This window comes from Pseudorca crassidens, chromosome 2 (genome assembly GCF_039906515.1).
Source record: "Pseudorca crassidens isolate mPseCra1 chromosome 2, mPseCra1.hap1, whole genome shotgun sequence".
Lineage (NCBI taxonomy): Eukaryota > Metazoa > Chordata > Mammalia > Artiodactyla > Delphinidae > Pseudorca > Pseudorca crassidens.
In genome coordinates, this window is record NC_090297.1 from 19,822,716 (window position 1) to 19,835,208 (window position 12,493).

Here is a 12,493-nt window from a genome sequence, read left to right on the forward strand (position 1 = left end):
GTTATTAGCCCATTTTAGAGACGATGACACTGAGGCCCACAGTGTTTATGTGACCTGCCAGCCTCGCACAGCTGGGAAGAGGCAGGCCTGGGATGCAGAGCCCCTGTGTTCTCCACTGTCGCAAGGTGACCCTGCCCCTCTGCAGATTACTCGGAACGTTTGGGCAACACAATGTCCTCGCTTACTTAGGAGCTTCTGAGCCCAACACATGGGTGCTGGGTCAAACTGGTGCCTTTGCTTCCAGCCAGGACAGATGTGGGCTGTGTCCTAAGTCCTTGTGCCAAGCGACAATTCTGACCACAACTCCTGAGCCCCAGCACAGGGTAGGGCTGCTGGGACCTGTCTTGACCTCTTCACAGGCCAGGGCTTGCGGGTCCTGGTGCTCTGGAAAGCTCCTGGGCGTGGGCTAGGTTTGTACCACACCACGGGGACATTAGAAGTCAGAGCTGGAAGCCAGGGAGAATTCCTGGAAGAGGGGTGTTCCAGCTGGGCCTTGAAGGAGGGGAGAAAGGTTGGGAGCTCTGAGACGCCAGGGCTGGGTCTGATTCACCTGAACCTCAGTGCCCAGCATAGCACCTGGCACAGAGTGGCCGTCAGTGACTCGAGTCAGCTCATCAAAAGGGGGACAACCAGCCCAGCTTCCTGTAAGAACCTGCTGAGAGCAGGGGCAGCCTCGGATTGGCAGGCAAGGCTGGAGTCTCTGCAGCCCAAAGATCCACTTTGCAGTTACCGGTTCTGAAGGCAAAGCCACTCGATGGTCAACGTCCCCATGCACACTTGCCTTTGGCTCTCTGGGCTTCCGTCACGCAGCCAGCAGCCAAGCACTCCCAGCCCAGCCTGGTTTAGTGAAACATGTGGTCCACTCTCTGCCCTGACCGAAGATCTTGATTTTCAAAATGTCTTCAAAGCAGGAGTCTAGAATTTTCAGAGCTAGAAGAGCCATAATGGTCCTCCAGCCCACCTTCTTTGCTTATAGTCGGGGACTGGGGCCCACAGAGGGACGGGCCGTGTGGGCAGTTGAGAAGCAGAGCTGAGATGGGAGTGTTATTCTTTTCCAGGGACCCCATGCCCTGTCCCCCATCCACCCCATAGAGAGAGAGGTCCCTTCCCCACGTGTGCTGGGAGGGCTGATGTGCTTGAGGTCTGCAGGGCTTGTGGGAAAGTGGAAGTGATTAGATAAGAAGAGGCTGGAGAAAGGGCATTGGTGAATTCTCAAGCATGTAATAAGCATCAGCTCATCACCCGTCTCTTCACGGAGCCTCCTCCAGGGCCCCAAGGTCTCATCTGCTGCTCGAGCTGCTGGCACAGACGCCTGGAAGAGAGAGCAGAGAGCTGTGATTATGAGCGCGGCCCCTAGAGCCAGACTGGGTTTGAATCTCAGGTTTGCCACTTATTAGGCATGTAAGTGACTGAAGAGCGGTTGACTCAATAGTCTGGGTCTCAGTTTACTCCTGTATAAAATAGGATGATAACAGCACCATCCACACGGGACTTTTTGAGGAGCTAATGAATGAGTTGGTACTTGTGAGGTGCTGAGAACTCCGCCCACTGTGGCTGTCAATTGCCGTGAGGGCTGCTGGGGGAGGGGGACATGCAGGACCAGTCTCACCGCAGGGCTGTGGCCCCACCCAAGATGGCAAAGGCGGGCACTTCCCTGGCGGTCCAGTGGTTAAGACTCCGTGCTTCCACTGCAGGGGGCACGGGTTCGATCCCTGGTCGGGGAACTAAGATCCCTCATGCTGCGCGACACGGCCCGAAAAATAAAAAAGATGGCAAAGGGGGAGGAGCCATGTCCTACCAGCTTCCATCCTGATGCCACCCAAGTGCACGCTCTGGCCCTTCTCTACCATCAAAGTGTGCCCCAGGAAAAACTCCAGAAACTTCGATATCCAGTCAGGATTCAGGCAAGAATACCTTCCACTCCAGCTGTTTCAAGTAGGAAATAAATCTCTTAATATATTCGGCTCACGAAACCGCTGGGAGGGCTGGGGGTGTGAAGGAGGCCCCGCAAGGGTTCAGGGAATCAGGAAAGGCTGGAGCCGAGGGAGCTGCAGCCAGTGGCCCGGCGGCTCTCTCCTCCTAAGGTTGGTTCTGTGAGATCCGATCTCACTGGCAGAAGCCGATGTGAAGCCTGCTGGCCAAGGGAGGTGCGAAAAGTGGTTCCCAGGCGTCTAGCCTCCGAGAGGGCACGTAGAAAGGGAGGGAGAAGGCGCTGAGACCACCGGGGAGCCCCGTCCTCCCCTGACACTCCTGTGGGAGGTGGGGGACAGGGAAACCGGGGTGCTGGGCCAGAGGAAACCTCACCACCGTGTGGACCGTCAGATGCTGTGTGGAGAGCAGACACATGTTATCTTCGATCCTCACGACAGCCGTGTGAGAGACAAGCCTGAGAGGTGAAGTGACAGGACCAGGGCTGGACCCCAGGTCTGTATGCACATCAGCTTGGACCCTGCCTCTGGGTGCTCCCGGAGCCAGGCTGGCGGTCAGGAGTGATTCGTTCAGCACCCATTGACGGAGCACCAACCATGCACACCAGGCTGGGTGCCGGGTGCTAGGAGCATGGCAACAAACAAAACAACGAAGATCCCATCCCACGGAGTTGCATTCCACTGGGGGAGGGGGATACTGACCCTCCCCGCTCCCCAAAAATGTACTAGGAAGAAAAAAAAAAGCCAGGGCTGGGGATAGAGGGGGAGGCGGGCAGTGCTGCTTTATACAGGGGTGGGAGGTCAGGGAGGTTTGAGCAAAGGACCTAACGAAAGTGGGAGGAAAGAGCACTTGAGACAGAAGACACAGCAAGTGTACCCCCTCCTCGGCCCCGCCCCAGGCAGGGGGGAGAGTGAGATGTGAGAGAACAGAAGGGGCGAGGAGGTCAGTGTGGCCGGAAGGAGAGAGCTGGGAGATGAGGTCAGAGAGCAGGTGGGCACTGGGGACCTGGGGCAGGGGCGGGGCTTCTGACTTGCTTGAGATGGAGTGGGAGGTCTGTGCAGAGAAAGACAAGATCACAGAGGCTGCAGAGACCCCCGGGGGCTGAGGCAGTCGTCCAGGGTCAGGCCCAAGAGAAAGCGGGCTCAGGGCTAGAAAAGGGGCGGGTGGGAGCTTGACAACGGGACGCACTTTCTCCTCTGTTTCCGACGGAGGCCCGGGTTTGAGGCGTCACCGAGTCTGTGAGTCTGGGTCCCAGGCTTGTGCATCCTTGTGTGATGTGGAGGGCTGCTCACTCCAGGTCCCTGCCGGCGTCAGGCTGTGGTGCGAGTGTCCCTGGGCACGTGTGTCATTCCTCTGGGAGTGTGGAGTGAGCATGTGTCAGCTCTGTGGTCTGTGTTGTGCTGCAGGCGTGCGTATCTGAACGTGAGCATGTGGACGTCTGGTCTGGTGGGGAGCAGGCCTGTGTATTTCTTTGTGCATGTGTGGGTGCCTGCTTGTCTGTAGGGGGCAGCAATGGGGAATGTCTTTAATTTTGGCCCCTTCACTACTATCTAGTTCCCCTGCTTCCTTGACGTTCTGCAGAGCTCAGCTCTAATTTTTACAGCAAATCAGAACAGATGCCCCTGGGACCCAGGGGGGTTGGCATATGCTTCTTGGGGACTTGGGTTGAAGGTCTGTCCCGTGGGGTTATCTGACAGCTGAAGTAGGGAGGATGCCCAGCCCCTGGTTCCCGCATTGGCAGTGTTTTAAACCCAGAGGCCCCCTCCCTCCCCAGGGACTGAGTTGGACCAGGGCTTTCACCACCCAGTTAGGAAGACTGTCTGAAGTTTGGGCCCTGCCAGCCCTCAGTAAGAGTCAGATTCCTAAGCCTGGAGGCCTTCAGGAGAAGCCAGGACTTCAGCACTGTGGAAAGAGCACAGAATTAGGAGTCAGAGGGACCTGGGTTCAAATCCCACTTCTGTCACTTACTAGACATAGTAACTAGTTCATAACCGTGGTCAAATGATGGCTTGGTTTCGTCTCTGTAGAGTGTGGACCTACCTCATGATGTCATTCTGAGGATTAAATGAGAAGTTACTATGTGCCAGGCCCTGTGCTAAGGGCTTTGCATGAATCACCTCATTAAATCCTCACCATGACCCTCTCGAGTGGATGGTGTTCCCATTTTACTGAAGAAGAAACTGAGGCCCAGAGAGGTGAAGTTACTGGCCCAGTGTCACTCGGGGGGAATGGGAGAGCCTGGCTTTAAAAAGGCAGTGTGACTTCAAAAGTAGCAGCGTGACAGTGAATATAAAGCCGAGTGCCTGACTTTTGGTAGGAGTTTGGTCAGTGGTGGTTGTTATTACTGATGCCACACAGCTGTCAAATTCTTGACCCCCAAAGGATAGCTCTGGACTCTCCTTTCTCCTTTTAAATTTTAAAGAGGGCAGTGGAAAAGCACCAGACTTGGGAGAGTGAAGTTCAGACCCTGACTCTGACTCATTCACTGTGTGACCTTGTACTAGTCACCTCCCCTCCCTGAGCTCCATTTTTCCTCATCTGTACAGCGAGGACACTCATTTCTGGCCTGCCTGTAAGGATCAGGTGTGTGCAAAAGAGCTTGCAGCCTAAGTTGACTGTGTCCTCCCCAAAAGATTTGTCCAAACCCCCAGTACGTCAGAATGTGACCTTATTTGGAAACAGGGTCTTTACAGAGGTGATCAATTAAAACAAGGTTATCAGGGTGGTGTCCTTATAAAGTGGGGAAATTTGGACACAGGGCCAGCCAGGCGCAGAGCGAAGGCTGTGTGAAGAGACACAGGGAGGAGGCCATGTGAAGGCCAGGGTTATGCTGCCACAAGCCGAGGAACATCTGGGGCAATCAGAAGCTGGAAGAGGCGAAGCAGGATCTTCCCCTACAGGTGAAGGGGGGGACACGGCCCTGCTGACGCTTTGATTTTGGTCTTCTGGCCTCCAGAACTGTGAGACAATACATTCCTGTTGTTCTAAGCCACCCACTTTGCAGTATAGGTTTCCACACGATCCCAAAGTTCCTATGAAACCTTTTGTAAGCTGAAATGGTATAAAGCGAAGAAGCGGTTACTTAGCACACATCTTGCTAACGATGCAGAACATAAATCCAGTTAAAGCACAGATGCTCTCAGACACAGTTCAAAGCTAAAGTGGCTTGAGATGCTTTGATGCTGAGACGCTGAGGGTAGTTTCCTGGAAAGGAGCTTGGCGGTGCCACTCTCACCCCTTGGGGTGCACGCTGCGTCTATGACGGCTGCTGCAAAACAAACGCTGAACGCCATTCTCGCTTTTTCGTAAATGCTAAAATCCTCTATTTATTTTATTCATCTTTTTTGGCTGCGTCAGGACTTAGTTGCGGCACTCAGGGTCTTCGTTGAGACATGCGGGATCTTCCTCGTGGCGCAGGCTCTTTGCTGTGGCTCAGGGGCTTCTCTCTTGTTGTGGTGCTCGGGCTTCTCTCTAGTTGTGGCGTGCGGGTATTCTCTCTCTAGTTGTGGCACGGGGGCTCCAGGGCGCGTGGGCTCTGTAGTTTGCAGCACGCAGGCTCTCTGGTTGGGGCGCACGAGCTCAGTAGTTGTAGTGCACGGGCTTAGTTACCCTGTCGCACGTGGGGTCTTAGTTCCCCGACCAGGGATCGAACCCGTTTCCCCTGCATTGGAAGGCGGATTCTTTACCACTGGACCACCAGGGAAGTCCCCGAAAATCCTCTTTGGATGTCTTCCAGTTGGGGAAAACAGGAACTAACATAGGTCTTTCGTAAACGTGAAGTGGCATAAAGCATACTTCTGAAAAGCGGGGGATGCATGTTCCTTGTTACAGCAGCCCCAGGAAACTACAACAGGCCTGTGACATAAGATCCATAATGCCCACCATTTTTTTCTGGGGATACAAGCGTGCACCCCATTGACGCTGTGAAGAGAGCGAGGTTCAGAGAGGTGAGGTCATCAGCCCATCACACAACAGGTGAACACAGTGCCAGGACCGAACCAGGGTCCTCCTGACCCCAAAGTCAGTGCTACTCTGCCGAGCAACAGAGCCTGAGGCTGGAGGCCAGGTGACCGGGGGAGCCTGGGGCAGCCCAGGAGCGGGGGCCCGGCCCTTCAGCTTTGCTCTGCAGCCTTTCCCCATCCTCCTCTGAGCTCTGGGGCAGTCGCCCTGCCCCGCCTGCCTCCAGGGCTATTGGGTCTCACGGCCTGGGTCACTAGGACACACAGAGTATCCCCGGCCAACTGGCACTTGCAGGGGGAGGTGGCAGCTGGTGGCTCCCTGGTGTCAGAGCCAGAGAGCCAGGTTCAAGTCCTGACTCCACCGCTGCCTGATTGGCTTGAGTTTGTCACCACCCCCCTCTCTGAGCCTCAGTTTCTCTGTCTGTGAAATGGGACCGTGAACCATCTCTGCCTTCCCTGAAGGCTGGTCTAAAGGTACATTGAGGTCAGGTGTGGGTAGAAGCTCAGAGACTGCTGTGACGGGGCTGTTGCCTAGGCAGGGCCTGTGAGTGGAGGGTATAAAGTCCTGCCTGGGGTCCCCAGGGCACTGTGTCCCCAGTGCTGGCTGGTGGGTCTGGTCTAAGGCAGAGTGGGAAGGAAGATGGGCCAGGTTTGGGAATATTCTAAAAGTTCTGCCTCCCCCGTTCAGCTCCCCTGACCTGGGTCCTCTCTCAGCCCCCTAGGGTTGCTGTGGCGAAGGGGAGATGGACTAGGATGATTCATGGTTATAACTTATCAAGCACTTAGTCTGTGCCTAATTTTTGTTTTAAGGTAACTTTACAACAGCTCTCTGCAGAGTAGGTGATGTTGGTCCCATTTTACAGGTGAGGAAACTGAGGCTCAGAGAGACAACGTGACTTGCCTCAGGTAACACAGCCAAGAAGGGGCAGGGCCAGGATTTGAGGCCAGGCCTCACTCAACACACCCTGTCAGCCCGACATTCGGTGGAAACTGGGGTGGGGCCCAGAGAGGGGATGGACCTTGACTAAGGCCACATGGAAGGGCAGGGGTCGGACCTCAGGTCCAGGCCTTTCTTCCTCTTCAGAGAGCAGGGCTGAAGGGAGAGGCGGACACCCACGTGTTTAGCAAACCCCAGTTACAAGCCTGGAGCCTTTGCCTGCCTCTCCTGGTGTGGAGGAGGCCATGTGTTGCCAGGCGGAGGCGTCAGGCTGGCCTGAGGCACAGACCGGAAGAGGGCCAGTGTGGCCAGGCCAGTGTTTGGGCTCTAAGAACAGACTGACTTCTGCCCAAAGCATGGCTGAAGGGTGCCTCAGTCAGGGGTGGCTCAGGCCCGTGGCAATGTCCTGTGAGCATGGCATTCAATCCCAGCCCTGCTGAGTCACCCCCAGGCAGAAAAGGCCCAACGCCATGTCAGTTCCACTGCCCAGGAAAGATCGCGAGAGGATGTCTTGAACGCGGCAGCTTTATTGCAGTAAGTTTGTCGATTCAGCTCATTACATTTAATTAGGATTATTTAATTAGAATCTTAATAAAAGAGTAAAACAGGAAGGAGGCTGAGAAGCAGAGGTAAGCAAATCTGTGCTGAGCGTATGCAGTAGACCCAGCTGGGCGGTGGAGTGGCGCAGGGGCTGCCAGGACATTTGCCTGGAAGGTTGGGGATAGGGGTGCGCATGTTCCGGGACCACCAGGGCCCAGGGATCTGGCAGTGGGGAGAAGGGAGCTGAGGGCCTGGGGCCGGGCTCTCACCCACCCATTCCGTGTGCCGGCTCCTGGCCTGAGGACACTGGGCCTGTGGAGATGAGTAGGACCCGTTTCTTGCCCTCAAGGGAAATAGACAAGAAGCCAGACAGTTACAGTGCCCAGTACCCCTGGGGGGCAGAGTTCACTGCAGCAGCCATAGACGGGTGTCTCACCTGGGCTGGGGGTGGAAATCTTTCTGGAACATTGATGTCTGCCTGCGGTGACACCTGAACATTGAGTTGCAGTTACGACAAGGAAGAGGAGAGCTTCGAGCAGGCTTCGGGGAGGCTCCTGTGGGAGGCAGGGAAGAGTGGAGGTTCAGAGTAAGGACCTGGATCCGGGTGGCTGGTTCCCCATCCCAGCGCCACATCTGTGGGCTCTAGCAAGTTACCCCACCCCTCGGAGCCTCATTTTCCTCACCTGTGAATGAGATCCACAGCGGAGCCCGTCTCCTAGGGCTCTTGTGTAGTTAGATGAGCTGATTCACGGACAGCATTGGACCAGCGGCTGGTACATGGTCAGTGCTATGTGCACTAGCTCTTAGGATTCTTCTTCTTCTCCTCCAAGGTGAGATGTTCAGGGTGGTCAGTTACACATGTCTGGGCGGGGGTCTAGCTCTGATGGTCATCAGTGAAGCCACGGGTGTGGGTGGGCACCTCAAGAGAGAATGGTGGGCACTGCTGCCACCCATCACCTCCACTTCCTCTTTCCTCATTCCCTGAAGGACCCAGTTTGTTCAGAGACCTGCCCCCAGCAGAGCCCTTGCTCTTCCCGGCAGCTGATCCCACGCCCCAGCTCCAGAGGGGGTCTGGGGAGACTCAGGCAAGCATGGTCCTGGCATTCCCCTGCTTCTGGATCTCCGTGAGGCTGGAGAGCCGGCCTGGTTCCAGAGTCAGGGGAGGTTCTCCCTCTCCCCACCTCCCTCCCCCTGCCTCTCCCATCTCCCCTCTCCCCCTCCCCTTTCCCTCCCTGTCTCCTCACACTCTCCCTCTTCCTCTCCCTCCTGGGAACCTACACAAGCAGGTGGTTCCATTGCCACCCCTTAGGGAATGAGAGCTGGGATAAAGCCAGTGATGTGCTGGTGTTTTTTCCTCTCCAACTGAAAAAAAAAAAAAAAAAGCCCTGATTTGTAGCGCTTGCTGATTTCCGTGGTGTAAATATCTCCTCCACAGCCAATTTCAAACTGCCAACATGATGCCACTGAACACAGAGTTAGGACAACACACAATCACCTCTTGCAAGCCAGCATGAACCAGCTCCAGTGCGGCTAGATGTAGTCAACCCGGAGGAGGGCAGAGCTGAGAGAGAAGAGCATGGGCACCTCTGACAGCACTGGGAGCTGCTGGGAGCTGTGCATTCCAGGAGTCTGCCTTCCCTGGACCTCCACTGTCGCAGAGTTTTCTGTTGCTTGCAGCCAAATGCATCCCATGTGCTGTGGGGATGCAGAGTAAGAAGAGAAGCGGACCCAGGGTCAGCCTCAAGGAACCACCAGCATGAATGCAGCGGGCAGAGGAAGAAGAGGCTGTGAACTCAGCTGCCACTGTAGTTTGACAATGCAAAGGATCACGCTTTCCATTTGGTTTTCCACAAACTTAATCCTACTGCAGTAAAAGATAAGAGAACTTTTAGTCCAGTTATAGAAAGTTCCTAGGCTCCAGTTTATGCCTTGAGTCAAGAATTTAGGTATTGAAGTTTGTTATTCTTTTTCTTTTAATTGTGTTATAGAATTATGAAATTTCTTTTCTAGTGTCATAGATGCAGCCACCCCATCTTTGCAATCGTGCCATTTTTGTGTTCAATGGCCGTGACCACTGAGGCCCTCACAGCTTTGCCTTCAATGGCACTCTTTTCCAGATGGCCACAGGCCATAATTTAATTAATTAATTTAACTTAATTAGCTGTTTCACCACTACATACCACAGGCTGCTAGATTCTCATCCTGGATACTAACTGGATTTTGGCCACCTTCAGCCCCAACTAGAATAGATGATTATTTCCTTCCTTTCCCTGAGGGTGTCTTGTCTGAAACCCACCCAGTCAGACCAATTTCCAAACCAGTCAAGTTTCTTGGTTGAAAACAATGGAAACTGACGGTCATTAATTTAAGCAGAACAGGAATTTATTGGAAGGACACCAAGGAGCTCACAGAATCGACTGAGAGCGGGGCTCAGGGAAAGGGCGGATGTGAAGGAGGCTGGCAGCTCAGGACACAGGCAAGGGGCCCGTGTGGGCAGCGTGTGGGTCTGGTGCTGCTGCCAGGGCCGCCTTCGCTGGGCATCACGGCCTGGGCACGGCCTCTGGTCCCCAGGAATGACCCCCGCCCCGACTGTCCTCTGTAGCACCGTAGTGGTCCCTGAATTCAGGGTGGGCTCCTGATTGACGGGTGGAGTCTGGTCACGTGCCTGGTCCTACTGACCCGGGGGCATGTCAGCCTCTGCAATGGGAGGGCAGAGCCGCCTTCCTCTAAGATTCACCCCACAGGGGAGTCCCCCAAACAAGAAAGGGGTTTGAATGCTGAGCAGGAGAAAAAACAAAATCATAGAAACGGCGAATATTCGCCTTGGCTAGGCACCGTGCTAACGTTTTGCCTGAATTATCTCTTAATCTTCACAATTATTTTCGGAGCGGCATTACTTCTATCAACCTCACTTTACAGTTAGGGAAACAAGCTCTGAGCTTCTTTATCAGTAATAACCCCAGACTTTTGGGGTACTGTGAAGACCAGCCTGGACGCCTCAGAGCCAGGCTTCTGGAGGGGTTGCCCTAAATGGGGCGTCACAGAGGTGGAAGGAACGTGTCCAGTCTGAGCACTGCCTAATTCTAGATGCTACTGCTGTTGGCCTGCCTGGAACAGGTCCTGGACCAAGGGGGCACCATCCTGGGGACGGTGGCAGACACAGCTGAGCCACCAAGAGCAAACGGTGTGTCAGGAACGTGTGCTTTCTGGTGGGCCTCAGCACACCGGCCGTCTGTCACGAAGCTGGCTGCAGCCAACAGCCTGAGGTGGTGCCCACTGCTATGTAAGCAGAGTTGCTGGGTTCTGAGAAACAGAGGTGTGAGCCCCCTCGCCCCACAACTAGGAAGAGGAGAAGGCATCTGAAAGGGAGAAAGAAGCCAGCCAAAACCCAAGCACGGACCCAGGAGCCTCCTGCTGGTGGCCCAGGTCTCCCCCATCAGACCAGGAGTTTCTGAACCTGAGTCGGGGCAGGGAGTCTCCCCGCTTAGACGAGGCTCCTGCGAGTGGAGTGTTATCTCTTCCAACATATCAGGAGGTCCTGTGTGCAGGGCTATGTCCCCCATCTCCGACTGGGGCTTCTAAGGGAGGAGTGTCTCTTCCTTCAGACTAGGGGCACCTGAAGGCAGGGCTGAGGGTTCTAAGAAGTCCGTGTCAGCGAGAGCCGTGCAGTTTGGAGGAGCAAGACCAGCAGAGCTGGATGGAACCTGGTCACACTGAAGGGGAATTGAGACCCAGAGAGGGGCAGGGGCCTGCAGAGTTCATCCCCCAGGGGGTAGCTGTCCAAGACAATATCCTAGGACTCTTGCCTCCCAGCCAGGAGGAATTGGGGTGACAGGGGAAGTGTGGCCTTAGGAATGCAGCTCCCAGAGCCAGGCAGGAGGGGGCAACTCTGTGGGGACCAAGGCTTGGCCCTGGGCTGCCGACCCCACCCCTTGGAAACGCCTCTGGTTGTTCTGTCCTGGATGTTTGCATCCTTGGCCAGGTTCCTGGGCAATTGCCTCATCCCACGGTGGCCAACAGATGTGCACAGCTGGAGGAGGGGCTCTGGGTGGAATCCAGTCCTGCCCGGTGCCAGCCTGGGCCAGGGAGCTGGGACTCTGGGTCCTGGTCCCCGCCTCCACCTCTACCTGGTTGTGTGGCCCTGGGTAAGGCCGTGGCCTCCCGGGGCCTCAGTTTCTTCTCTGTCTCATGGGGAAGACTCTTCTTTCATCAGATGTTGACTGAGGAGCCGGGCACATCCAGCGGTCCCTGCCTTCAAGTATTTTATGCGCCTTGGAGAGCTGACGTCGAGCATCTGTAGCAGTTTGTGGAGCTCTCGGCCTACAGGGGGCTTCACAGGAAGCGGTTTCATTTTTCTCCGATCTCTGGCCCCAGCTGTGCGGTGGCAGATCCCAGGGTGCTGTGGTCACTTTGTTATTACAAGGCCATCTGTTTGAAATCCCAGTCTCAGAGGCAATTCAAAGCTTTTCCTTCCTTTGTCCCCAGCCACCAGGCTTATGGGACTTGGAGAGTAGTGGGTATGTGTGTGTGTGTGCGTGCACGCACGCGCGCGCGTGTGTGTGTTACCCCGCACGGGGGGCTGGCAGCAGGGGTGCTGGTTCTTTCCTGGTGTCCTGAGTCTAGTATCTTAGAGTATTTGGGGTTCCATGGTCTTCTCCTGGGATACTTCCCCCCTCCATCTTTTTAAAATGAAATTTTTTATTTTTAAGAAATTGTGGTAAAATATACAGAACATAAAATCTACCGTCTTATCCATTTTTAAGTGTACAGCTCAGTGGCGTTAAGTACATTCACACTGTCGTGCAACCACCACTACTGTCCATCTCCAGAACTTCTTTATCATCCCAGGGTAAATCCCCCTCATTTTAAAATGATAGCTGTATTGAGACATGATTCACATAACATACAATTCACCCATTTAAAGTGTACACGTTAGTGGTTTTGAGTCCAGTCGCAGGGTTGTACAACTAGTATTACAATCAAGTTGAAAACATTCTATCAGCCAAAAGGACATTCCCTTCCGTGAAACACCTCAACCCCATCCTCTGCGACCAGCCCCGCCCCTTAGCCAACCACTGATCTATGTTCTGTCTCTGGATTTGCCTGTTCTGGACGGTCCCTATAAATG